Raw genomic sequence first — 25,345 nt, 5'->3', positions numbered from 1 at the left:
AGTTTTTCTTGGAAATCATAATTTGGACGCAGAACTACAGCTCATAAAATAAGCCATAGTTCCCATGGTATGCTGCGTCGCCTGAATACAGAGAAACTGATAAAGCTGGCTTTATGGAGGACCTGACAGCAGCCTTCCAGTGCCTCTGAGGAGGTTACAGAGCAGACAGAGCACGGCCCTTTACAGCACTGCATGGCAGGAGGTTGAGAAGCAATGGACATAAACCAGAACAACAGAGGTTTAGGTTGGCTGTGAGGGGAAAAACTTTCTCCTCATTAGGCTAGTCAAGCAGAGTTTGGCCAGAGAGGTTGTGTAGTCTCCACCTGTGGAGATTTTCACAGCCTGACTGGATAAAGCTCTGAGCAATGTGGCCTGACCCCAGTGCTGACCCTGCTTGGAGCAGGAGAGGCGACTACAGCCTTCCCGGTCCCTCCCAGCCTGTGCTATCCTGTGATCCTCCTGTATGTAGAATGGTAAGGAGCCCAGTGCAGAACTGCGTGAAATACTCAAATATCAGTTCTAAGAAGATGAGATGCTTTGAGTGAATTTTTTATACCCTATCTAAATTAAATGTTTTGTCTTAAATGCTGCCTGTTCCTTACTGTCCCTTCCCACTCCTCTCCTCACTTACTGGGACAGGCAGACAGATTTTTGGATCATGACTGAATATTTTTTTTTTTATCAAAAAATCAGTGCATCTGTGCCAACTTCCTTTTGACTTATGGGCAACACAGCAGGCACAGCAAACTGTAGCCCGGGTGCCTGGGGATCTTCTTTTGACCTTCCAGGGGAGATGCTGTTTTTAACATTAATTAGGTAGCAGGAATGCAGTAGGTACAAGGGAATGCGGTCACTTTCTGCCTCCGTAAACATCAGACCCAGTTTCTGTAAAGCACTGCTTAGATTATTTCAGAAATAGTGTTCTCAGTATACTGTTGGAAGGGAAGTCAGATGTCTTATTCCTAATATTTTTTGACAAGAGTAAGTAAACCACCCTTATTTTTAACCTATCCAGATGTAGCATATATTGCAATCTACATCACAGCTTCCATAGAGGTACAGTGCCTGGTGTCAGAAGTGAGTGATGTTGATGGAGGGTGAATTCAAAGCGTGTAAGGCATGTTGTAAATATAAGGGAAAGTAATAATGGGAAAAGAAGGGTGACTGTTTGTGGTCTCCGCTGTTTCTCCTTCCCTGTGTTAATGCTACAGTTACAGTACAGCTTACTGTACCTGTTTGCCTCTTCACTGCCCTTCAGTTTCAGGTAGAGAAGTGTGAGGAGGCAAAATCAACAGGCTAAGACCTGTCTTTGCTTTTCAGGTACGTGCCTGTATCACTGCTAACAGTATGTATTTAAGGGCTTGTAAGTGCTCAGTCTCAGCACAGCTGGTTACAGTGAGACCAGATGAGCAGGCTCTTCAACACCGATATTGATTTACCTCGGTTGGTATCTTGGTGTAATTTGCACCTTGTCTGCACCAATAAGTGCAGATGTATCTGAAGAGTGGTTGATTTCTTGCTTCCAGAAATGCAAGTGTTGCACTTGCCCCTGTAGTAGAGACCTTGTGGATTTAAATATTCAGTTAATGGTGGGTGGTGAAAGCCGTATCTTAACAGGCTGAATTCTTGCTGCACTTCATTTTGATGCACAGGGTGACTTTAGAGTAGGAAGGGCTTCAAAAGGAAACTGTTTGTCCAAGGACATTTCTCTTTCAAGTCCATGAAGAAAATGAGGAGGGGGATCCAAAGGAGCAGCTACCAGCTTATTGATGGTGGCCTGCTGATGCGAGCCTGTTAAGTGACAGACCATCAAGAGCAATGATTATGCTTTCAGCCTGGGATATATCCTCCTGAGCAGCCAAGCAGTCTGTAGAATGGCTTTGGATCCATGCCATCTTCAGCTTAAGAGTCATACTCCAAGCTGCTGAAGAATATCACCCTAGTAGCTAAAAACTGGGCATGACGAAGTACTCACTTTGGTATTGAATTCTTTTCTATCCCTGCTATGGAAAGTAATTTCTCTAGGTATATTCTTAAATGCAGTTGTAGTTCTGCTAAAAATGGCAAGGAGAATCAAGAAATGCAGCATGAGACTATCAAGTGACAGGCAAGACCGGAACAAGTTTTATCAATCTCTTAAAGATTAGTATCTGACTTTTATCTTTGCTCAGTTTATAGATGTTACGCATTCCTTGTTTTAAGCTTGATGTTCTAAGAACAGTGCTGCTTAGCTGGGTGAGGCCTTGGGCACCTCTGTTTATGATGTTACTCCAAGATGATATTATGGACCCTTCAGAAAGAAAACTAGCACGTAGCTTGGAGCTTGAACTAAAGATAATTTTTTGGCATTCAGATTCCTGGTTCAAGGGTGCTATGATCCCTCAATAGCTTTTAATTAGATGGAGAGTCTCTAGTTAGCAGTGCAGTGTTTGAAAACAGGGCTGTTCTTATGGAAAACTTTTCCTTGCAGTATAGAAAAATCAAAATGTAGTACTACAGTGGAGAAGCGAGCGACACTGTGTTCAGCCACATATGTTGGTGGTTATATGGGGAAAGAAGCTACAGAACAATATGAAAAATTGATCCAAGTTAATTAGTACAACTGTTTGCAACACTTATCCCCTAACAGAACATTAGCGCTATCCCTGCAAGAGATAAGCTGCAATGAAGTAGTCTATTACCCATGCCCCTGACTCTGCTGGTGCTGGTCATGGGAGCTCTGCATGAAAGGCAAGGTCAAGCTGCACGCATCCTACTGTGTTATCTGAATTCTAGGTACTATTTAAAAAGGAATGATGTCTGGAGGTAGAGAGCACATTGCTCTAAAGCATTTAAAGTGCAAAAGAAAATGGGCTATATTCTGCCATTCTTAAAACATGAGATCTAAAAAATACAAATATAGGATGTATTTTATTTTCTTTTTATGGGCAACAGCAGTGCAACTCTTGGTCTGTTGCACAGTCAGCTTTTTGGCATACCACAAAGTCAGAGTTCTTGATTAAAATCATAAATATCTACAGCTTCAAGCTGGCTGCTGAGGCTATTCTGCTAAACCTGTATTAAAAAAAAAAAAAGTAAATATAGCTGCTTCTTCCCAAATTCTCCTCTAATGACATTGTTGTTCTAATAAAGTGATTAGACCTTCTTATCCCAGCTAGGGATGCTGCTAAACGAAGTTGAAATACCCATCTTGCTGGGATTATCCTTCAGGCACAATTTAAATGGCCCACCAGCAAATATATCTGCTTTAACATGACATTTGTTGTCCTTGCTGCTTTCTCCTACTAGTTCTGTATGAGACTAATCTTTGCCATGAATAGTGCTTTAAATAAATAAATTTGTCTTTTTCTTAGAAATGACAACCTTGTTGATAAGCCTTTCATTTTCTTTCACTGATGAACTCCAATTTGTATTCTGCTTCGAAAGCATCTTTATCCTTGGAAATATCCAGCCACACCATCACAAGTCAAAAAGCCTGATCATTCAGAGGCAAATTGTCTTGCTCCATGCACTGGTGCTCAGTATGAAAGTGAACCAGACCAGTAAAAACCTATTTATGTGATGGCATCTTCAGCCTGCAGAGTGTCTGCAGAAGTTAGTCTGCAAAGGTCCTTTGTTCTACTTAGGCTACCACCTTAGCAGTTTGTATGTTGCGTTTTGCTTAAAAGCTAATTTAATCACCCTTAGTTTTCAAAGCCTTGGCCACAGAGTAAACCTGTTAATATCCCAAGACAATATCAACCCAAATGAGAATCAATGAAAACACTAAGCTTGCCTTTCTGCCATCTGATACAAGGCACTGAAGCAGCACTACCTCTCTCAGGTCTGTTCTGGATCCTTTCTGCTTCCCAGTATTACAGCTCTTTCTGATTTTATTCAGGCTAGCATCTACAGTCACTGCTCAGTATTTTACCCTTTGCCCAGCATTTTACAAAAAAAAAAAAAGGCAAGATTTTCTTATAAAGCATGTATTTGGCATGTATTTCTCTTTACCAGCCTCAGCTATGGATTTGTTTATCCTGATTAGAATGAAAGCCTGTGCACTGCCAGCACTAGTGCGAAGAGATCAAGTGGGATTCAGAGTCATGTGTTTTCATTTAAATTGCAATCACAGAAGTGTGTTTGAAATTAAAAGGTTTAATAACACATTCTTTACACTGGCCTGCATTAGGACAAGTAAATCGGGTAAAGGCTGTGCTTTAAAGAAAACCTAAGCCCCGGAAAAAACACCCTCCTCCAATTTATCCACTTTAATCTGTGTTGTGTTTTTTTTTTTTTTTTATTGCCATTACTTTACTTCAGCTATATGCGACAAATGGGTAGCAATGATAGAAGCAGATATGGTTTTGATAAAATTCAGATGTCTTACTAGGTTTGCAGTTATCTTTTGGTGTTTACACTATTTGACTCCCTTTGTTACACTTTGCTTGGGCTTATATTTGGAAAACATTGAAGAATTCCAGCTACCAAATCATAGGATGAACTTTACTGCATGACTTTTTGTTCTCGCTCATGTAAATGTTTCTCCTGTAAAGGCAACAGGGTATTAACAGGCATACTTCATCCTATGCCAATCACCTAAAACTGCCTTTGAAATCAGGCAGTTTGCTTCTGTCTCTCATGCCTGTCTGCTATGTATTCTTTTATGGCAATGCAAATAAAATACTTTAACACAGGGTTTCTGTTTTAACCTAACAGAGGGTTCAGACTACTCACTAAGCTGGGTACAGATTTAAAAGGAGGATTTACATAGGACTGCTGTGTAACAGAACCTGCTCTGCTGTGGGTACAGCACATGATGTGAGCAGGAATGACCATGGAAACAGCAAAGAGGGCACAGAACTCTGGCATTTTCCTTGATTTTAGATACTTGGGTCTGAATTATGGTAGGCACAGGCCTCCTGACAGCCGCATAATAGGCAATATGCAAGCTTTTGCAAGCGTGACTCTGAGCAGGTGCAAGGAAACAATTCAAGTTCAGCACGACGGTCTCTGTGCAGTGGGTAATGCTTCTCTGTGGATCTGTGAAAGCAACGAGGGCCTGGAATGGAAATCAGCATTGACCTGTTATCTTCACTTGGCTCCGCACAGCAAAAACGAGCTAAACCAAGAACTTGCAATGCAAGCCATATGCTAGAGTCATCTGCTGGTGCTCAGAACAGTAGGGACAGGTTCTGTTCCCGTCAATAGGAGGGTTAATGACTTGACTTACTGCTTCCCAACAGTTTCACCAGGGGCTGAGCCTATTGCTACTGCTAGAATGTGGTTTTGCTTAATGATGTTTTTGTGAATATTTCATTTTTCACACCTGTCCCCTGGTGAGTTAAAATTGAAGTGTCCTTGATTCTGTTGATTTATGTGAAAACTATAGTTTTCACAAAAAAAAAAAAAAAAAAAAAAAAATCATGTTTTCTTATTTAATCAGCCTGCTTCAGGGAGAGGATTAATATAAGTATAACCCCTATTTGTGTGTACCCAGTATTGTATAATAGGGGGGTTGTGCCAAACAAACAGGCAGGTCCTGCCTGGAAGAGCTTATGTTCTAGTGGGGCTAACAAAAATGCAGAACAAAATACAAACACAGAGCAACATCTGGCCATTGCAGTTGGCCTTAAATAGAAAGGGTTTAAATTTGTATGTTGCTGTGACTTGTCCAAGCTATCCAAGTGCCCCACTATTTTTATGATAACCTGTTTGGTTTCTTTCCAAAGACTATCTCTTAATATTCTCCCCTTCTAAACATGACTCATGTCCCAGTATCCTGAATTTTCAGGAAATACCTTCTTAGAACTTTCACCTCCCTTCCTTGTTTTAGAATATTTTGTGATAATTTCTTTCAAGTTATAGTTTATCTCCACCACTGATATGTTCCATATCGTCATTTCAATCCTATAGTCAATTATATACCTCTATAGGGAAGCACTGCACTTGGCATAGGCTTCCATGATTCTCCTCATGGATCACTGGGTAAAGCTTCCCCTTCTTAGAACTCTTATTGTAATATTTGTTTTTAGCAGTTTAAACAGTCATGAAAAAGAATCACGAACTACATCAAAAAACCATTTGTAGGTGTCATCTTGAAAATGAGATGAAACCTTGAAAAAGCAAATGCAAAGAGGTTTTTAGAAGCTAGTTAGGCTTGTGTTGATTTAAAAAGAAAAACAAAACAACAGGTTCCTTTCTATTCATAAGTAACAGGAAAAAACACTTGGTCAACATGTTCTTATTCTTTTCTTACTTCTGTGACAGTCAACTTGCTGGGATGAATCCTTCCTATAACTTGTAGACTGTTTTTTTTATGTCTTGTCAGAGATAAGGTGATTGTGGAGAAAAACAATGATGATAGGGATCTGTAATTATTTGTGACTGATGAGCATATCTGAGCATTCTTTCCTGGTATTCACTGATATGTCTAGGAGATGAGAGCTAAACAGACAATTTTCTCTGCTGGCACAGTATATATTTTATGTTCAAGATGCAGCTTGCCATGAGATTTTGGACAGGATTGCTATACCACAGTGTGAAAATATTAGTAAAAACAATGCATGTCTGGGGAACAGTCTCCGTTAAATGTTTCTATCTTTCAAGTTGGTACAGAATGAGTAAAGAGAAAATGAGTCCTGTGAGATTGAGAGCTCTTTCAGATGTCAGTTCTTCAATTAATTCTTTAAGGGCAAATCGTAGCATTTTTGAGTAAAGGCCGTATATGTGTTCCTCCTGTTATGAGTGCTGGCAGTATCATTATTTTGAGTGGTAAAAGATTAAGATTCTCCTCTGTGGGAAGTTTGTCTTGATTCAACATGTACTGGTATATGGAAAATCAAAACTAGGCTCTGTAGCAACATATGTGTATACACGTGTGTGTATGGATATACATGTGTTTGTGTATGTGTGTATGTATATATAAAAATCTGATTTTTAAAGTTCATGAGAAGCTTTAGAAAGGTTGAACTAGGCTAAATAAGACCTAGGTCTTGGAGCTCAAATAACTGAACAAGCTTTCAAATCTACCTCTAACCCTCAAAACTACCTTTATATGAATGGCTTAAATGAAATACTGTTCTCTGGAAGGGTAAGAGGGTAATATTTAGTTTAAGTGCACTTTATTTGGTACTTCATGAAATGATCAGTTGTAGGACAATCATTAAAATCATAGGCTATAAGCTACTGTCCTCTGAAGTAAATTACATGTTGTAAGATATGTGGGTCTTTGTCTTTTATCACACCGAATGGAATGTGTCTAAGCCACTGGGGATTTTAGGTTCTCCCTTATTTTTCTAGGGCTGTTGTTTTTAAATGAAATGTTTTGATTAATGAAGAATAAAAACTTTAACATTTGTGTTGGTTTAAAAACTGCTGTTTTGCTTCAGTGTCTTTTCTTGCTTAGTACTGACCATAATGCAGCTCCTGATAAAATAAACCAGTTATGTAAGTGGGGGTTTTCTCCTTCTCCCCACAGTCCCTTTCAGAAGTTATCTTTTTTGTTCAAATACAACTGGAGGTCAGGTTGAGTGAAGAAACCCCACGATGAGTTAAATGATCAAGACCCAGAAAAGCCTGGAGCACTAAAGTCTGTAGTGTTCCTCTTCCATTTGGTGCAAATTACCTATCCCAGCTTCAAACCTCAATGGGGGTGAATATAAATTGTCTTTTATTTAGTCTTAATGTTGTGTTAGCCACCCTACCTGTGCTCAGAGTATTGCTGTAAGTGTGAGCCCTGCAGGTTGCCAAATGACCACTTCCAATGCTGTGTCTTCTGTTCCTGTTCTAGTTTTATTGTTAGGCATCCTGGGTTAGAAGCCAAATGGTGTGTTGAACGTGAGGTGGAGGAACCTGGGCAGGGGGGAAGCCTGCCTGGAGAAGGGCAATGCATGTTGTTTAAAAAAAAAAAAAAAAAAAGGCATAAGAGGATCTGAAACAGACGGGCTTTGGTGGAAAATTGGATAGCTAAAAAAGAGGTTATATTCTATGAGCAAGATTAAAGGAAATTAAATTGGAGGATTAAGGCTCAGGTTCTGCAGTCTCATTTTCTGTTTCAATTCACAAACACCTTCTAAAACCCACCAGTGATGTGATTATTCTTTAAATAATTAAAAAAAGTAGGAGGCAGGTTTTCTTCTCTGTAACATGTGTTTATAAGCTTTATCATAAGAACTGACTCCTCTGTGAAACAGCCTTGAGTATTGTGGAGACCTGCTTGTTAGTCATGTTGGTTTATATTTATTCATTTATATCTCTTGTGAGTTGGCCTATGAACATTTTGAAATATACATCCTGAACTAGTTTCCTATATTCAAGTCACCTGTTAGGAACTCCAAAGCCTGATCTTACAGAGTCATTGACAGAAGAAACTTGCTTTTAGTAGCGTGTGAAAATGCATATAACAGTCTCAAGGACATCATGGTAATTGATGGTACTGTATGGGTTTCTCAGTAATTCAAAAGTGACAACTTTTGTTTGTTATAACAGCTTAAGCAACAGTAACATTACGGAGATTATTTATTGGGAGAACATTGCTTGAAAGACTGTGTCCTGGGGCCAGTGTGGGCATGGAAGTGATTCTTGAGCGAAGCACCTTACTCTTCTGTACTTCTAAATTGAAAGAGGAATGGCGGGCACACTTGGGACAAACAGTTTGGGAGACTGGGGAGAGAGAAGGAGCCTATTTTTATTTTTTAAGTCCAATGCAGAATGTGTGGAGGAGAAATGAACTTACCTTTAAATTTCTCCAAGTTGAAATTAAAAGAAAATGTGATAGTCCTACTAAGTAAGGAGTGTTCTCCTTTACAAAAAGAATCCTACTTTAACTTAAGCTTCAATAAAATCAGAAACACCTGCTTTTCCTGAAGTTATTCCACTTCATAAGATCAAGGAAGAAAAAACCCTCCAGTCTAATTGCAGATCGTGCTTCTCTTGCATCGCTATGTATGGCCTAAATAGGTCAACAAAAATTTAACATGCTTCCAATTGTGTAAAGCATGTATGTTCAGATGCCTCCTATTCTTCGGAAATATTTAACTGCTTATGTTTTATGCTTATGTTAATTATAGTGAATAATTAGAGTTGTCTAAATAGGTTGCATTACTTTGTTCAGTTATTCTTTTCTTGGATACTTGGTACTTGGATAGGCCACACTAGCCTTCTAGGCCTAATTTTGTACTTTGTTTCTCACTTTGATAATATTGCACAATTCCATGCTGGCTTCAGTGGATCAGAGTACTTCAGTGTACAGTGAGTTGGAAAAATACTGAACAAAACTGGACTTAACCACTCATTAGGATGTGCATTGAGGCAGGTATGGTCAATGTTTAGGATTATTTGTATGTAATAAGCAGTTCTAGCAAGCTTGATACATGTAATGTCTTAACCCTTTAGATGTTATTCCTGTTGTTCAACGTTATAGGCAGAGAACACACTTTTTTATTTCTTTGTGGTGTACTTTTCCAAATTCATTATTTAAAAGGTCATTTCCAAGGTTGCTAGGTCTAAAATGACCACTCTTGGCAGCTGTTCCGTCTGTTCATTTCATTAATTTTCTTGCTGAATCATGGATTAGTTTTGTAAAATAGATATATCCAATTAATTCCTCAGTATGAGAAGCTCATAAAAAAAAAAAAAAGTTTTAGACCTTCAAACTACATTTTGCAGGTACTTTTAAGTTCTCATTTATCTAGGTGGGGTTTCTTTATTGAAAGTGTGGTGTCTTTAACCTACGTAAGGAAGCAACACTTGACATTCCAGTCATGCCCACGAGTTGTGTCAGTCTCAATAGCTTCCTTGATTAAATACTGCAAAAGTGGATGGTAAGGGGCAGGACTGCAGTTCCCTTTCACACCTTTAAAATTAGTTTGAATGCCCTCATCCTGCAGTGGAAGACAGTCCTGCCAACAAGGTTGATCCATGTCCCCAAGCAAGGACTCGAAGATAATTTCAGAGCGTGAAATAAATGTGTGAACTATGTAGATCTTCTTTATTTTTTTTTGTAAATTGTTTTATAAATGAGATTTTTATATGGGTATTTCTTTTTTTTTTTTTTTTTTTTTTTTTATATATGACCCGAAACGGTATCTTGTGATCTAGCCACAAGATGGCACCTAAGCTTCATTTAACTGCTTGAGCTAAGTCACTTAGCAGGCTGGTTTTAAAAACAAAACACCAAAAAAAAAAAAAAAAAAAAAAAAGGAAGAGAAAAAAAAAAAGGAAAATTACCTAGCCACCTTTAACTTACAGAGAAAAACAAGGTGATGTTTGTGAGCAGTTCAAATTTAGTAGCTAAAAACATCAAATGGATTCTTTTTACTCTTGTAAAGCAGAAACTTTCTGCCTAATACAGTATCTCAAGACTGACAAATAAATGCCTTAAATTAGGGAAGTCTCTAAGTTTAAAGTTATTTTTCCATGTTTCCATGAACATTAAGTTACCTGAGATACTTCTGATAAGGTGAGATGTATGTGCACAGTTCATTGTTGTATGGATGTGCTATTTTATGCATACTCTTCCTTCAGCAAAGCTTTATGAGAGGCTTAAGATTATATTTGACTATCTTGCATGTCCTTTTCCAGTCATGTCACATGACAACTTTGCAAAATGTAATTGCCTAGAGTTTTTTCTTTGTAGAGCAAATCTATTTGTTTTTCTTGATGCTGGGATATTACTTGCTGCTTTGTGCAGCATCTCTGGAGTGTGCAGTCCTGATTCCCTTCTAGAAAAATAAATAATAATTTCCTTGCCAGCTGACTCAAACTTCTCCCTTTTGGCAATATTGCTACAGTGGAAAGAGCATACTTGCTCTTCTCATTGCCAAGGGGAAAGCCAATCCCAGGCAAAAATGTTAGGGGAAAGAAGAAGCTATTAAAATGGTGGCAGGCAGGCAGGGATCTGGGCAGCTATGTTTACCTCCTGGTTTTAGGAAAAGAGGAATGGAACTTTAGATTTGAGTGACTTTTTGCCATTGTTCCAAGTAAGAGGCCTATCCAGGAATATTTGACTAAGGTGCAGTGGAGGCATGAGACTCCAGGCAGTGGGCTTCCTGGTTGCTTTCCCACAAGGATCCAGACACAATAGGTAGAGTGGACTAAGAGCTGGCGTCCTGAATTGGTCTTAGACAATTCCTCTGTTGCCATGTTAGCTCACAGTTAAGCCAAACTCTGTGCTACCTAGAGTTGTTTCACAGATGAAGCAAGAAAATGCTGACCACCACTAGTAGAAAAACTGTTTTGAACTTAACTATCAGCCTTTCAGACAGAGCAGGAACAATTAGGTCAAGCTGTGTCACAGCAAACTCAAGTCTGTACTTAAGGTGTGACTAACAAAGCCAGTAGATAGCTGTGGCTCTAACCTGTCGGCGCTTTTTAGAAGAGGGTGTAGGAAGGAGCAGAGTTGGAATATCTTAATGGGAGAAGAGAAAATTGTGGATAAAAACTGAAGAATCAAGCTCTGAGTAAATTTGTTTATACACCTAAATACTTGATAAAATCCTGGTCCTTTGGGCAAGAAAATAAGCCTCAAGTTGCAGTTTTACTTTTGCTAAATGTTGGAAAAACTGCTTCATTAATGAGGATTGTATATTAGTTCACCTGCTCCTCAGTGATTGCATTGCTCTGTGCTTTCTGAAATTGCTTTCAGGGCTATAGCAGTCCAACCAGACTTTCCCATTAATACTTTATTAGCAGAAGCTACTTCTGTTATAAACACCTGAAATCTTTTTTTTTTTTTTTTTTTTTTTTTTTTTTTTTTTTCCCTGTTAGTATTCATACTGCATGCATGGGAGACTTGAAACACTGTTTCTGCCTTCTCTGCAGTAGCTGTTGGGTTAAGATGTTTTCATTTTCTTTATTAGTAGCTCTTTCATCATCCAATAGGGAAAACCTCCTAACAGTGAGTTTTTTTTGTCTCTCTCCATGGGTGGGGATATGTCATAGATGTCCATCCTGGGAAATGCTGCTTGACACATTTTTCTCTTTACAAAATGAATGCTTCTATCCCTAATTCTCTTAGGGTAAACAATACTAACCCTGACTTCAGACAGTGAAATTTAACAGGCTGTTAGTTCGCCTGCCTTTGAAGGCAGCTGAGCTCTGTAGCTTATATAGCAGTATCCTGGATTACAGGACAAATTGTAGATTTAGGACGGAACGAACAGCAGAACGCTCCCAAGCAGAACTAAGTCATTAATCTGTATTGAGGTAACTCCGTTTTACAAGAAGACAGTATTGTAATGGGGCTGTATTCCAGATCAGCGTTGACCTGTGGACATTAAGAGGCTTTGTGGAAGCGGTATAATTACGGCAGCTAACCACCTGTAGACCCGTGCAGGGGGAAGCTGGCAGGTGCTGGCTTTTGGGCTGCGGATGGCTGTGTATCACCCACCTGGCCGCCCTCCTTCACATGAGGGCTGCCTGGCCCTTTGCATCCCACTTTTCCCGTCATGGGCCTCGTTACCACGTACCCTGTACCCGTGTAAAACCACCTGTGTCCCAAACTATCCCCAAGGAGCCTCAGAGCAGGGCTTGCACACCCCTGAACTCATCCCATCACGCTGAGATGAAGGGAAACCCTCTCACACCGGGCTCAGGGGCTCCCAAAACTCTGCTGCGCTCTTCCTCCCCCCACGGGCTCCCCGTTTCTGTTCGGGTCCCGGCTCTCTGTGCCCTCAGAGGGGGGCGGCCATGGGGCGGGCCCGGCGGGGCCCCACAGCGGGGGCTCCACACCCGAGGGGGCCCGTCCCGAGCCCCGGCCCCCGCCGGCTGCGCGGCGCCGCTTTACGGCTGCTGAAAACCGGCCGCGGGGCAGCCGTACGGCGCCGGGGCACCGGGCGGGCAGGTAACGGCGTGGGGGCACCGGGAGGGGGGCGAGGAGGAGGAGGAGAAGGAGGAGGAGGAGGAGGAAGGCGGCGGGGCGGGGGCCGGGTCGCTGCTGCAGCGGTCCCCGCGTCCCGTTCCGTCCCCCCCCCCGCCTCAGAGCTCGGCTGTCAGCTGGGGCGCGCTTGGGTTAAAGCGGAGCTGCTCCGCAGAGGGGTTTAAACTTAACTCCGAAGTCACTTTTTTTTTTATATAAAAAAGTAATAATGGTAATAAAAACCAGCCCCGAGCCGCCGTTCGGGCTGCGAGGCTGAGGTGAGCGGGCACCGCGGGGTCGTGCTGGTGGTTTTGGGGTGCTGGGGGGCTCCGCTGTCTGCTCGGGGGAGTTTAACGCAAATTTGGGCTCCGCGAGGTTTAGGAACTGCCTGGTGTTGGCTGCTCGAAGCTAATGTTAAAAGACCGGCCAGCAAAAAGTGATGTGACGTGCTGAAAACTTTCTGAGAGCCGTCAAAAGGATGAGCTGGGTGGAGGCGTGTTGCCCCATCCTTGGTTATCTGAAACACGAATAGGTAATTTCATTGATTTCCTTATAGAATAGCACTGGTTTTAGTCCTGCAGCATAACCCAGTGCCTTGGCTTCTCCATCCTGGTGGAGCCACTGGGCTTTGGGAGGATTCTGTATGGTGAGTCTGCCCTCATGGAGGTGGCCTCAAAATTGGGATTAAAACGGAGCTGACACTTGTGAAGGGTGCTGAGGCGTCTCGCTGAATTCAGCGGAAAGTTGCAGTGCTGTTGCTGAGTCATCTGGATGGTAATATTCAAGGGAAGAAATAAAGAATTTAGATTCTGTCCTAATGTGAACAGCCTGTATCATGTTGCCTTATTTATTATTTGGTACGTAGTTCTTGCATTTACAGGCAAATGTATTTGTTCAGTGGTTAGCATATGGAAAGCATTAGATGACTGATACTGTAACAGTGCCAGCGTCCTGTATCTCAAGCAATGCAATATATATTTTTAGAATCTTAATCTAAAGAGCTCTCATATGAGTCCCAATGCATCCATTAATTCAGCATTTATCTCTGGGATCGACAAAATGAAGACTGAGCATCTTCTGAGTTTTAGTCTTGGATTGAATGTTTTAACGATATGATAATCTACCATGAAGTTAAAAGTTAATCACTTGAAACAAGCCAGAGAATGGTCTTTTGTAGCAGACCTTTTGTGGTTTTCTTCAGCTGTAATTTTTTAGTGCTGCTGAGCTATACACAAAATATTTTTCTTAAGGAAAATAAACAAATAAACATCTTGCAGAAACACTTTTCTCCAAGTTGTATCACTTTTTTTCTAAAACATCTGTCTAAACTTTACAATTTTCTTCTCATCCTTCAGGTATAAATATTAAGGAACAATTTTACGTTGTTGAAGATGTTAGCTAAGACAATATTAACAGGCCAGTTGGCTTGGTAGTGGTGCAATACTTCTGCTTGGACAAATGGGAGGCTATTTTGTTTGCTTTGAAGAGGTTAGGCTGGAGCACTTATCTAAAACAGGAAAAAAAAGGGTTAAGTGGTAAAAATACCAGACTTATCTAGATAGGTTTAAACAATAAATAAAATCATGGTTCATGTGAGTGTCACAAGCTGCAGATTTTTTGTGGTAGCAGCTCTCAGTAGTCATGCTACATCATGTGACTTCCCGCTCTGTTAATCTTAGCCAGTGTCTTAGCTTTTTGCTTAATATGGTACATACCTGCATTATTTTTTCCCCTTCTTAAATAACCTCCAGGCATAAATGCAAGCTGGAAAAAAATAGACCCTTAAAGTGTTCTTTTCCCCCTTGATAAGCAGATTTCTTTCCAAAGAGTAGTGCTTAGTGATGCACATGTAACCCTCCAGGGGATGTGCGCTGTACATCTTCATTATGGCTAATCTGTCAAATAGACATCATCTAGGTCCTCAAACTTTTTCACTGGAGTTTCTACTTTAAGTGTTCTTTTGCTAGCCAAGATAGCATTCTTGTGGTAGAATGTATTTTGTTACAGAATCAGTGCTTAGTCTGTTTCTCCCCCACACACTGACATTTGTTTTGGTGTTTAGGCACATACATATATATGTTTATGTTTACCAGAAGCATGCTGTGTAATGTGAGGAAGCTGTTGATAGATGGCTCTGAATGTGATGAAACAACTGGGATCCCTGTAAGTCACATGCCTGTGCAGATCACTTTGATTTGTTCGTTTGTAAAACAAGAGTCGTAACACTTTCTGGGAGATAGGTGTAATTAATCACACAAATCTCCAGCTGTGGGATACAGAACAGATATTGAATGTTTATCCTTTTGGGGATGGCAACGTTGTATTTCTTCCTGCAGTGTGGTGAAACAGTGGTGCAGTTCTTGTTTTCATTGAAGTTTTGCTTTTGTTGTGCATTTAACTTGTTGGAAGAAGTGACTTTTTTGAATCTAAATCTTACAGGCTTGATATATCTGTTTTATTCTGTGTAACCCAAGCTTTTAGGAGAGAATTCTAAGATTGCTAGAGCATTCAAGTAAGTGCTTTTTTCTTCTGGACTGCTGTGGTTGTGCATCTCTTCATTAGTGCTGTGTGGAGTATGACGTGTGTTTTTTTTGGTTTTTTTTTTTTTTTTTTGGTTTGTTTTACCAAATCAGTGCTGGTTTTAGATTCTAAAGCTTTAGATTTCCAGATTATGCCAGCAGAAAAATAGCATAGTTATGCTGTTTCACAGTAAAAAACAAAACAAAACCCCCCTGACACCATCTCCTAAACTCCTACTATGTACTTCGTAAAGTGAAACAAGGAGAAATATTCTGCTCTTCTCCTCCACTCTCCTTTAACTTTCTTTAAAGCTTTCATGTACCCTAACTGCATTGCCAAAGTGTTTGAGGTTTGAAATTTGACATAGAAAATTGCTTTCACTGAGAAGCAACTCTGTGTTCTGACAGTCAGTTGAAAACAATGCACCCAATTTGTAGAGTCTTAGAATATTGAAGTACTTTGTTTCTCCTCAAATGTGCATCTACTGCTTATGTGTATGCTTGGTTAACGTCTCTGTGCAGGGAACTAGGAGAGGTCATTGTTCATCTCTGGTAACTGGATAGCTCCTGTAGAGCAAAAAATCAAACCAAGTGCCTGCAGCCCAGAGCAAGTGTGGGAGAACACTTCTGTAAGCCCTCTGTTAGCTGTAGGATCTGTTGTTCAGCTGGAATCTAGCAGGAGAAAAAAAAAAAAAGGCTTGAATATCTGAACACGTCATCAAAAAGTAACAAAATAAAGGTTCATAAGCACTGTTTGTTCTGGTTTCTTGTCAAAATGTGCTTGCAGTTCTGTGAGAATCTGAGCAGCACAGGATACGTGCAGGAGCCAGAGACAGGTAAATGTGAGAAAACACTAGAGCTGAAGATAACATCCTGACTTTATTGACATTGGCTGTGGACCTTAGTAAGCCTTTGCTTTTAACTCAGACTGGTTGACTCTGGACTCTGTACCAGTAAGTGAAGCATTCTTCCCTTATGCAAAGCCAAAGGACTCAGCCATCAGTATTCTTCTGTGGCTTCTGCTTGAAAATGAATGGGAAACGCCACCCATACATATGCGTGTGGGGAAAGGGAAATATGAAAGAGACCTCGGAGGGGTTGAATTGGCAGGATTGTTGGGCCTGTTCCATTGATCTCTTTTGTTTATGAGCTTCTCAGTTTGCTATTTTCCATGTAAATAGGATTAATTTATGGAAATCTGGAGGAAAGGTTGAATATCCAAGCTGTATGTGACTGAGCAGAGAACATACAGCATCTTTGTACTTGACTTTAATGAAATCACTGTAAGCATTGTCTGTCAATTTTGGTGTTCAGACTTCAAGGTGGTTGTTAAAGTCAGAATTCAGAGAAGAGCTGCAAGAATGAACAAGGGATGGAAATGGAGAAATTCCAAGAGCTCAATACATTAAATATCAAAGAGAAAGGCAAGGAGAGATTTGATTGCAATGTTTAAGTGTGTGCATTGTGAACAAAAACTGTGTGATAATGCAGAAACTGATGGTATTACAAGGTCTGTTGGCTAAAATAAGCACCCGAAGTAAGAAACATATCTTCAGCAGTGAGGGCAATTTACTGCAGGTTATGGTGAGATATTCATCAACGGAAAATATTAATTCAAATATGATATTTTTCCTTTAAGATAAATAGGAAATAATTGAGGGCCTATGACCTTGTCTTACAGACGTTGGAGTAGACGATCATAGTGGTCTTTCTGCAATTTAATATATGAATCTGTATAAAAAGAAACCCATAAATTATGGCTCTTTATAAACACAGAGTACTGCTGGAATCAGAGCAGAGCTAATAGTCAACTCAGGACTTAAAATATTTAAAATAAATAGAGGCAATGGACATGGTTCAATTTTTAGTACAGAATATCAAAAGTCATGTTGGCAACAAAACTCTTCAACAATGGAAAGATGCTGTTACACCCAATTTCTTCGTTAGTTTACCTTGGCCATCATCCAGCAGTAGCAGATGAACATGCCAGGTGCTAAGATTCTTCCCAAGATTTCATGAAAGCACCGCGAAGATAAAGGTGGTTGAAGTCCAGAATCTGAAAGAGATGTGAAATAAAAAATTGTGCTGTCACAGAGTAACTTTCCTGGAAGAGAGCACTCAGGCTGCTTTAGAAAACTGCTGAGTACAACTGGCTGCTTCACAGCACAGCCTGCTGCGTGCGTGTGGGGGGGAAGTCATTGCGGGGTTTGCAAGGAGGGATTTGCAGAACCTGTGGAGATTTCGGGAAAATCTGTGTTATAATGCATTAGCTCCTGCAGTGAGGAACCAGCAGGAATGTTCTGAGGTTTGCAGCATGCTCAGGTTTACATGCCTTTAGCAGGTGATACTTTCAGGTCTTTGGCTTAGTGGAATTGTAGGCAGCATAAGAATAAATAAAAGAATTTTATATCAGGCTAGTGAAACCTCCTTTTGACACTGAATTTTGACAGGAAGAGCAGAAATCAAGCTGAAGTGCAAGTCAGATAAGATTTGACTGTCCTGTATGAACTGCAGCTTCTTGGAGGAGATCTCAGGAATCAGCCTTCAGTGTAATGAGAACATTGTCGGAATAACTGGAAAGGACCCAAGCTAACTCACATCATTGAGTAGAACTAGTCTGAACTACTCTTTTTCTTAAAACCCTGAAGATACTGAAGCAGTGACCAGAGGTTAGATGAGAATGCAGTGAGGCCCACCTGGTTCTAATACTGCAGCAGACTGGAGCAAGTGAAGGCTGTAGTTGGAAGGAGCCTTCAGAGTCTGGTGGTGGGTGTGCTGCTTATCTCTCAAGTGACAATGTGCAAGTACCCAAAAAGTTTCATGATACATGCTGAAGAGAAACTAAGATAGTTGTTGTAGTATTGAATCAGGTATGAGTTGATGTCTGCAAATGTGTTTTTTGCTTGTTTTTTCCTCTTTAGGGCTCAGTCAAAAAAATTCTAAGCCCCTTACTAGTAAGAAACCATGCGGTGAAAAGTGGTTAATGGCTTAGATACCAACGCATGCTACATGTATGAAGTGCTACTGAGAAACAAAACAATTCTGACATTACAGAAAATCATGTGCATGTGCATATGCAAGGTATAGGTGCTTGGCCATGAATTGTTTGCATCTTTACAGTGGCAGAAAGCGGCATGTGTGTTCATATTTTTCTTCAGTCCTTTTTTTTTTTTTATTATGTCTCATCTTGGGTTTTTATTCAAGCATTTAATTTTATGTTCTGCACAGGCTCGACCTTTTCTACTTTATAGTTACGTTCATGTTAGATCCTAAATTCATTTCAAGATCTATCTTTGTAACGACCATGAGAAATTTAAATTTTATGAAGAAAAGGAATCTTTTTATGCGTTGACTTAGGCCGAAGACTATGGTTAATGTGTGTTATCAGCTGCTATAGGCAAAGTTTGTGGTTTGAGAAGGCTGACTTTCTCAAAACCATAATGAGAAGTATCTAAATCGAGTGAGAGGTGAGAAATTCTTCTTAAAAAAAAAAAAAAAAAAAAAAAACTTTTTTGAAGAAAACCACCCTTATACCAGCAATTTCCAAATAGGCTTGGGTGCATTTATCTACCCATTATAGTTCTTATTTTACGGATGAATATGCTAAGTGCTATTCAGAATTATTTGGCCATATGTTCCTGTTTTTATGAACCCTCATTTTGTGGGTTCTTTATATAAATAAAATTATTCTCTTCGTGATGGCATGTTTTAAGAGGAAGAGAAAAGAATGTTATTTCTAATGTTATACCTTTCTGCAAAAGAGCAGATGGTGTTTGTGTGTGGGGCTTCAAGTAAGTTTTACACTTTGTTGGAGCTACTGTTTTCTTTCCAGATTGTCTAAGTGAAATTAGTGTTTCTAGCTCTTCTGGAGTGTCCCAGGTTATGTTATGCTTGATGTCAGTGTGTTTTAACATCAGCAAAGCGTGGAGTTGTCCTTTGTGCTTGTGGGTTTGTGTAACCTGGATTGCTGTCCATGTGCAGGCAGGAGTTCCTCACTTAAAACATGTGTTGTGCTTTGGCAAGATGGGACTGAGGTACGGCTGCATGATCTGATGTTCTGGCCTTTTTGAAGGTGAATGTAATGCCTGATTTGCTGGTCTTTGAGATCTCCTTCAGTTGCCACAAATTTTCAAAGCTGATAAAGAACAGTCTCGGTGACAGTAGCCAGCTCCTCCAGCACCTTTGGATACATCCCCTCTAGTATCATTACTTCTCCACAGTCAATTTGACAGCCTTTGTGGCCACTAAATTTGACATTAAAAAAAAAAAAAATTGGAAAAAAATAGTTGGCAGATGATTAACTTTCCTATTTGTCTTTTAATGTGAAGTTTAAAAGCCATTGGTCATGCTAATTGTGGGGAAAAATGAGTCTGGCAGTCAAGTCTCAGAGGAGAATTCATAGATAGGAAGAAGCCGTAGGCTGCATCAAAACATCAGATTATTAAACATCCCTTTTTCTAAATCCGTGCTAACAGATTTACATCTCTGAATCACAAACATCACGCTGGGTGAAACGAAGGGCAGGGACTTGCATTGTGTTGCTTTCTAAATCGGTTTCAGTATTCCTTTGTGAAGTTTGGGTGGTGTGGTGTCTGTGCTTTTAGTTTTTTGGACAGTGATACTTGGGCATGTTTAAAAACGTACTTTCCTTGCAGTGAATTGTTTCAAGTAACTTGGTTTGAGAACTGTTTTAGCAGGAACAAATCCATGTGAACTCTTCCACAGAGATTATTTCTTACACGAGTATTTCCAAGAGTAACTAAAGGGGAACAAAGAATACTGAACTGCTGGAGGTACATGCTTCGTGGCTACAATACGTGTAGGATTACAACAGGGGCTTGCAGAATATCGCAAGCCTTCCTGTTGATGCTGGCGTGCTGGGGGAACAACAATTGCAGGGCATCTACAGATCCAAGGAGCTACTGTGGAGCAGGGCTCTGGAACCTCGTGGGTAGATGGAGATGTGAAATGTAGCATGCCTCTGGATAGGGCAGTGGTCTGCATCTGAGAGCAAATTATGGGAATCTATTAAAATACTAGTGGGTTTGCTCATTTAGAGGAGAACACCTGTGCAAGAGAATATTTGAGGTGGCTGAGAGGAGCAACAGCATGATCAGGGGAAGGAGGGAGCTGTGATGCAGGGTGCCGTCTTCTGCGTTCCGCCTAAGGGTCTGTAAAGAAATCTGTGGTTCTGGATACAAAGGGAAGATAGAGGTACACTCCTGACACTACAAAACTATTCTATATTTATCTTTTTTTTTGTAGTTGAAGTAGTGAGGTGCTGTATTGCTGCATATTCATACTGAGAATAAAGCCTAGGCTATCTCCTGTTTATGTAAGTGCTTTAACAAGGGCAATCCTTGAAGCCTGGTCTTACTTCCAGACCAGAGTGTTGGCATGGAGCTGAGATCTGAGCCTATGTTCAACAGGCTGAATTACTGCTTTTTCAGTCTTTTTTCTCAGTCACAGACAAGGGTGCAAAAGTATCTGTTTTTATTTTTTTTCCAGGATGGAATGAAAAGAAATACAGAGAAATTTCCATATCAAAAACGAATTGTTGTTTTCCTAACAGCTATTCACATGTGTTGGATGATGCCTGATGAGTGTCTGCTATTTGAAAACCAGGTACTACATGGACAAGTATGTCTGGCACAAGACAAGTGTGTTTTTGCCTTTATGCAAATAACAAAAAAGCAGTGTGCAAAGAGGCTACGGAGGACGTGGCGTTTCCAGGGAAAATATTTTTGCAGCTTTTGCAGCTCTACTTCTGATATGTTACTAGATTTTTGTGATTTTATTATAAAAGCCATAACTCAATAATAAAGAAAAGCTGTATTTAACTGACTTCATCCTACTTTTAATGCTTTGAAAATTAACATTGTCTGACATGCTTTTTCACTTTATTTGGTTGAAAAAGCTTTTTTCTTCATGTTTTCGAGCAGTTGTTTTGTGGTGGTGGGGTTGGTTCTAGCTGACTATCGTTCTTTTAGTAGTTCAGCATAACAAAGGGGTTCTGCATAGACACATGGTTCTTGGTTTGCTTTGCATGCTGGCACTTAAAAGTTCAGACCTTGAAAATGAGTGGATTATTAGCATTGAAGCTATGAAAGCTTAAATTCCCTAAAATTGCATATGTATTTTACGTGGGTTTCATGTTTTAAACAAGTCCTAAAGGCCACTTCATTTTTTTCTAAGGTCTGCTGTAGTGGAAAAAAAAAACAAAAACATATTTCATGTGAAAATTGTTTTATTAATGCAAAGGTTCAAAAATCCAGCACTTCAGAATGAGAAACTCCCAGGAGCACAAGTTTTCCTAGGTTGTGAGTTCAAACACAAGATGCCTCTATAGCACAAGTGTAGTGGTGGTTTAAAAAAAAAAAAAAATCCTTTTTTTTTTTTCCCTTTATAGAAAGGAAAATAACGCTGTTACTGGTTGTTGAGAAATGTACCTTGGGCCCATGCACAAAACTCAAGGTAGCTCTGAGTATAGGGAATTGATGTGCGATGTTGTGTCTTCATCTTGGAGTGAAATACACACTTTCAGAAGTTCACACAGCTTCCCATAAAATGCTTACATTCTAATACAAGAAAGGAGGAAAACTGTGAATGTTAAATTACAGATTAATTACTAAACATAAAATACTCCTTATGTCTCTTCATGTGGAAGTGGTATCTGTTTATGGCATTCAGGCATAAGTGGGAAATTTGAAAAACATTTTGTCTTGTTCTGTCTCTATCAAGACTAAGTATACTTTTCAAAAATAGTATGTAAGGGAATAGTGTAATATGCAAGACTAAGTACTCTGCTCTAGTCTTTAATCTCACTTCGTTGTTCTAAAATGATCTCCTTGCTTTATATGTACTAGATGGCCAAGCTTGAGTAATTTCTTCCTTTCATACTACTGGGTACTTTGCATGATTCAGTTCTGAAGTTCAGTTTTGTCTATGTTTAATGGACGTTTCATGTTCTTTTTTTGGTTGAAAGGAGCTAATTAATGACACTCCTAGAAAGATGAGATAGAAGTCTTACCAGAAGAAAAGAGGAAAAAAATTTCTTGACCTTTAAGTATTTTTAGCATTGGTTCAAAAGTGTGAAAATCTCTGATGTCCTGAGAAGGCATAAAAGTGGTGGTATAGAAGATATATCCAAGTACTTGTTTTTCGATTGAACCTGTAGTTCAGTCTTGAACAAAATAAATATATGTAGCCTAGAACATACAGGATCTTGCAGTCAGATGTGGAGTTGAACTGTTCAAAAGTTTGCTGTTCTAAAACTGATTAATAATTCTTTCAATGGACTACAGGTTAATACTGCAAATAAGTTTTAATAACCTATTACTAACTGAAATATATACCTTAGCTTCTCAACTTTTAAAATAGTTTCATTGTCAGCCAGCCTAGTGTCTTTCCATTATTCAAAAGCGAAAGTCTAGACGAGATTTAATTATTAGTAAAATATGATATGAGAGAGAGAGTGGGGGGCCTTTGTCTCGTTACACAGCGTGGAATATCACAGAGGTTGGGCTAGAATAGCAAGTATCTAAGAAGAGTCTGAACTGTTAAATATATTGCCATAGTGCAAACCAAGGGTCAGATTCAGTTAAAAAAAAAAAAAAAAATCCAGCAAAGGACGTTGGAATGCATTTTAGTGCATTCCTTCCTTGAGAAGTAGCTTTCTGAATTGTATTCCTAGTGAGAATTTGTAGAAAAAATTATGCATAAATAAAAGATGTATGCATAGTTCATTTCAATTTGATTTCTTTGATCTATATGTGAGTATATGAGCTTCAGACAGGGCTGTAAGGATTCCAAACAGTTTTTTTCTAAACCTCAATGCATAGTAGTACTATCAAATTTTATTTCCTTTTAACAAGCAGAGACCTTTACAGGGATTGCCAGAGAGCTGCAGCCCCTCCAATCTGTAATTCATGCCTGTTCTCATCCAAAGATGTCTCTTTTGAGATTTCAGTGGACTTGAGGTCAGACCTGCTGCAAATTTGATGGCTTGAATAGAATTAATTTCATGGAAAGAAATGAGTGCAAAGACTTTGTTTGTGTTGCTGTTTTGACTAATGCAGACTTGGCTAATAGAGGTTAGTGGCATCCTATTTTGTTTTGCCCCCACCCCACTTAAATCTCATGATATGCTTTGACTGGAACAAATGGACACTAACAGAGGTGCAAATTAATGCTAATCAGCTTGTCTGATGAGTCGTCCAATTTAGGAGGTGAATTAAAAATGTGTCAAAAAAAAAAAGGTGCACATGGTAGTGTATATTGCTGAAGTGTAGTTTTTCCAACCTAGTTCCAAGTCAATTGAAAAAGTATTTCACCAGAATCAGAACAAAAATACCAAGTAAAACTAATATTTTATCTGACTGGGAGCTATGTAAGACTGCAAACTGAAAGAATTTTCCTTAAATCTTTGTACTGTGCTGGGAACTCACTCAGCAAGCTGAAGCCAAATCTCGAAGTGTTGAGTAGGCTTTGGCTGTGCTTTGGAGAAAGGATTAGTTCTTGTGGTCTAGGGTCTCTTTTGCTAGATTTTTTTGGTTTTGTATTAAAACCAGATTATTCTAATGATCCCTAATCTCAAATTCTCTGAAGATTGACGATCCAAAGATAGTAATTTAGACATCATCTGTGGAATTTATTAGTAATAGATCTCTTTCAGATCACTGTACCCAAGTATTGTATGTCAAAGCCTATTAAAACCATAATATCCTTTAAAGTTTGTCAGCCTACATTTATCAGACCTTGGTGTTCCATCTCTTGGGTGATGGTGGCTATTCCTGTGTTGTGCTTATTTGAGCAGGAGCTTTTTGACCCTGACAAGAGGGAATGAACTTGGGTTTGGAGGAATTGGTCAATGTCAAATACAGCTGCTGTTTCCCTTGATGGCCTTGGCCAAGATGTTTTTTTCTCTGCTGTGCTTTCATTTCCCAGTCTGTAAAATGAGTGAAGTTTGTTGCCTTTTTAAAGGTGTTTCAGAGATAATGGTAAAAAGCAATGAACTAAATCTAGGAATTTAGTTTTGTATAGTCATGACCACAGAAACATTGACATACTTGTTACCAACCAAAATTGTGATTCTACTGAATTTTCAACAACAAAGCTTACTGCTAGTGGCAGTCAATACATCACATGTGGAAGACAGTTGCTGTAATTATAAATTATTATTATAATTATAAATACTTGAAAATGCAATTAGAAAAGACAAAACAAAATAAATAAATTTGACCTTGTTTCGTTGGTCAGTGATAGCAACAAGCTTATACCTGTTTGTTCTGAGTAGTGATAGTTTGAATATGAAGGCTGAAAATGGGTAATTATGGAGGCAATGGCATGTTTTGTCAGGCAGTGTTAATAACCTCTAGTCTGTGACTTATTGCTGATCTGGTGGTAACAATATTGTAGTGTCTTCAGCTTCATGTGAACTGTGGCTGCTGATTTGAGGATAATGCTTTTCACCATGACTTATGATTCTCATGTACCAGGCCATAATGTATTCTTCAGCGTCCCTTCACAATGTGTCTTTTAGCATAAGCTCTAACTAGAATAGCAGTAGTAGAAAATATTATATGCTGTGAATATTTGCCAAGCTTTACTCATCAGGAAACGTAAAATTCCTGCATCAGGGTTGCTTGGGGGACAATTTCCTAGTCACAGGTAAGTGTTGTCACAAAATGGATCTTCTGGCAGAAGGGTGCTCTTGCTCATCAACAGAGACAGAGCAACATAAATCACAGTTTTGAATCCGCTTGTGTTTAATTAGATGTTCGTATTCTGCACATTTTCCTTGTGAGCAGAGGATATTCAGAAAAACAAACAAACATTCAGAGGAAATGTTGTTCTGGAGTGGATCACTGGGAGCATCTGCTTATTACAGGTTTTGTGCATTAAAGCAGCAGTGAAGGAATGGTGAGAGAATGCAGGGTATTAAGTTAGAAAGGGGATTTGGTGCCAAACATACTGTGTTTAAAAAACA

General features: G+C 39.4%; 1 protein-coding gene across 5 annotated transcripts in view; it reads left to right on the top strand.

Moving 5' to 3' along the window:
- Positions 1-12,772: 12,772 nt before the first annotated feature.
- The window catches only part of NAALADL2 (N-acetylated alpha-linked acidic dipeptidase like 2), a 419,953-nt gene continuing 407,380 nt past the window's right edge, over positions 12,773-25,345 (top strand). For 2 of the 5 annotated variants that reach the window (XM_082766746.1, XM_082766751.1), the window contains exons 1-2: positions 13,035-13,116; positions 20,866-20,982. The gene's annotated coding sequence lies outside the window, so the exon portion shown is untranslated. Of the gene's footprint in view, positions 12,824-12,975; positions 13,117-20,865; positions 20,983-25,345 lie in introns of those variants that run through there. The other 3 variants (XM_082766747.1, XM_082766748.1, XM_082766745.1) reach the window with 3 other exon arrangements.

Source organism: Aythya marila (genome assembly GCF_965140915.1).
Source record: "Aythya marila genome assembly, chromosome: 9".
Taxonomy (NCBI): domain Eukaryota; kingdom Metazoa; phylum Chordata; class Aves; order Anseriformes; family Anatidae; genus Aythya; species Aythya marila.
The sequence above is the reverse complement of the archived record's forward strand: the minus strand, read 5'-3'. Positions and strand labels throughout refer to the sequence as shown.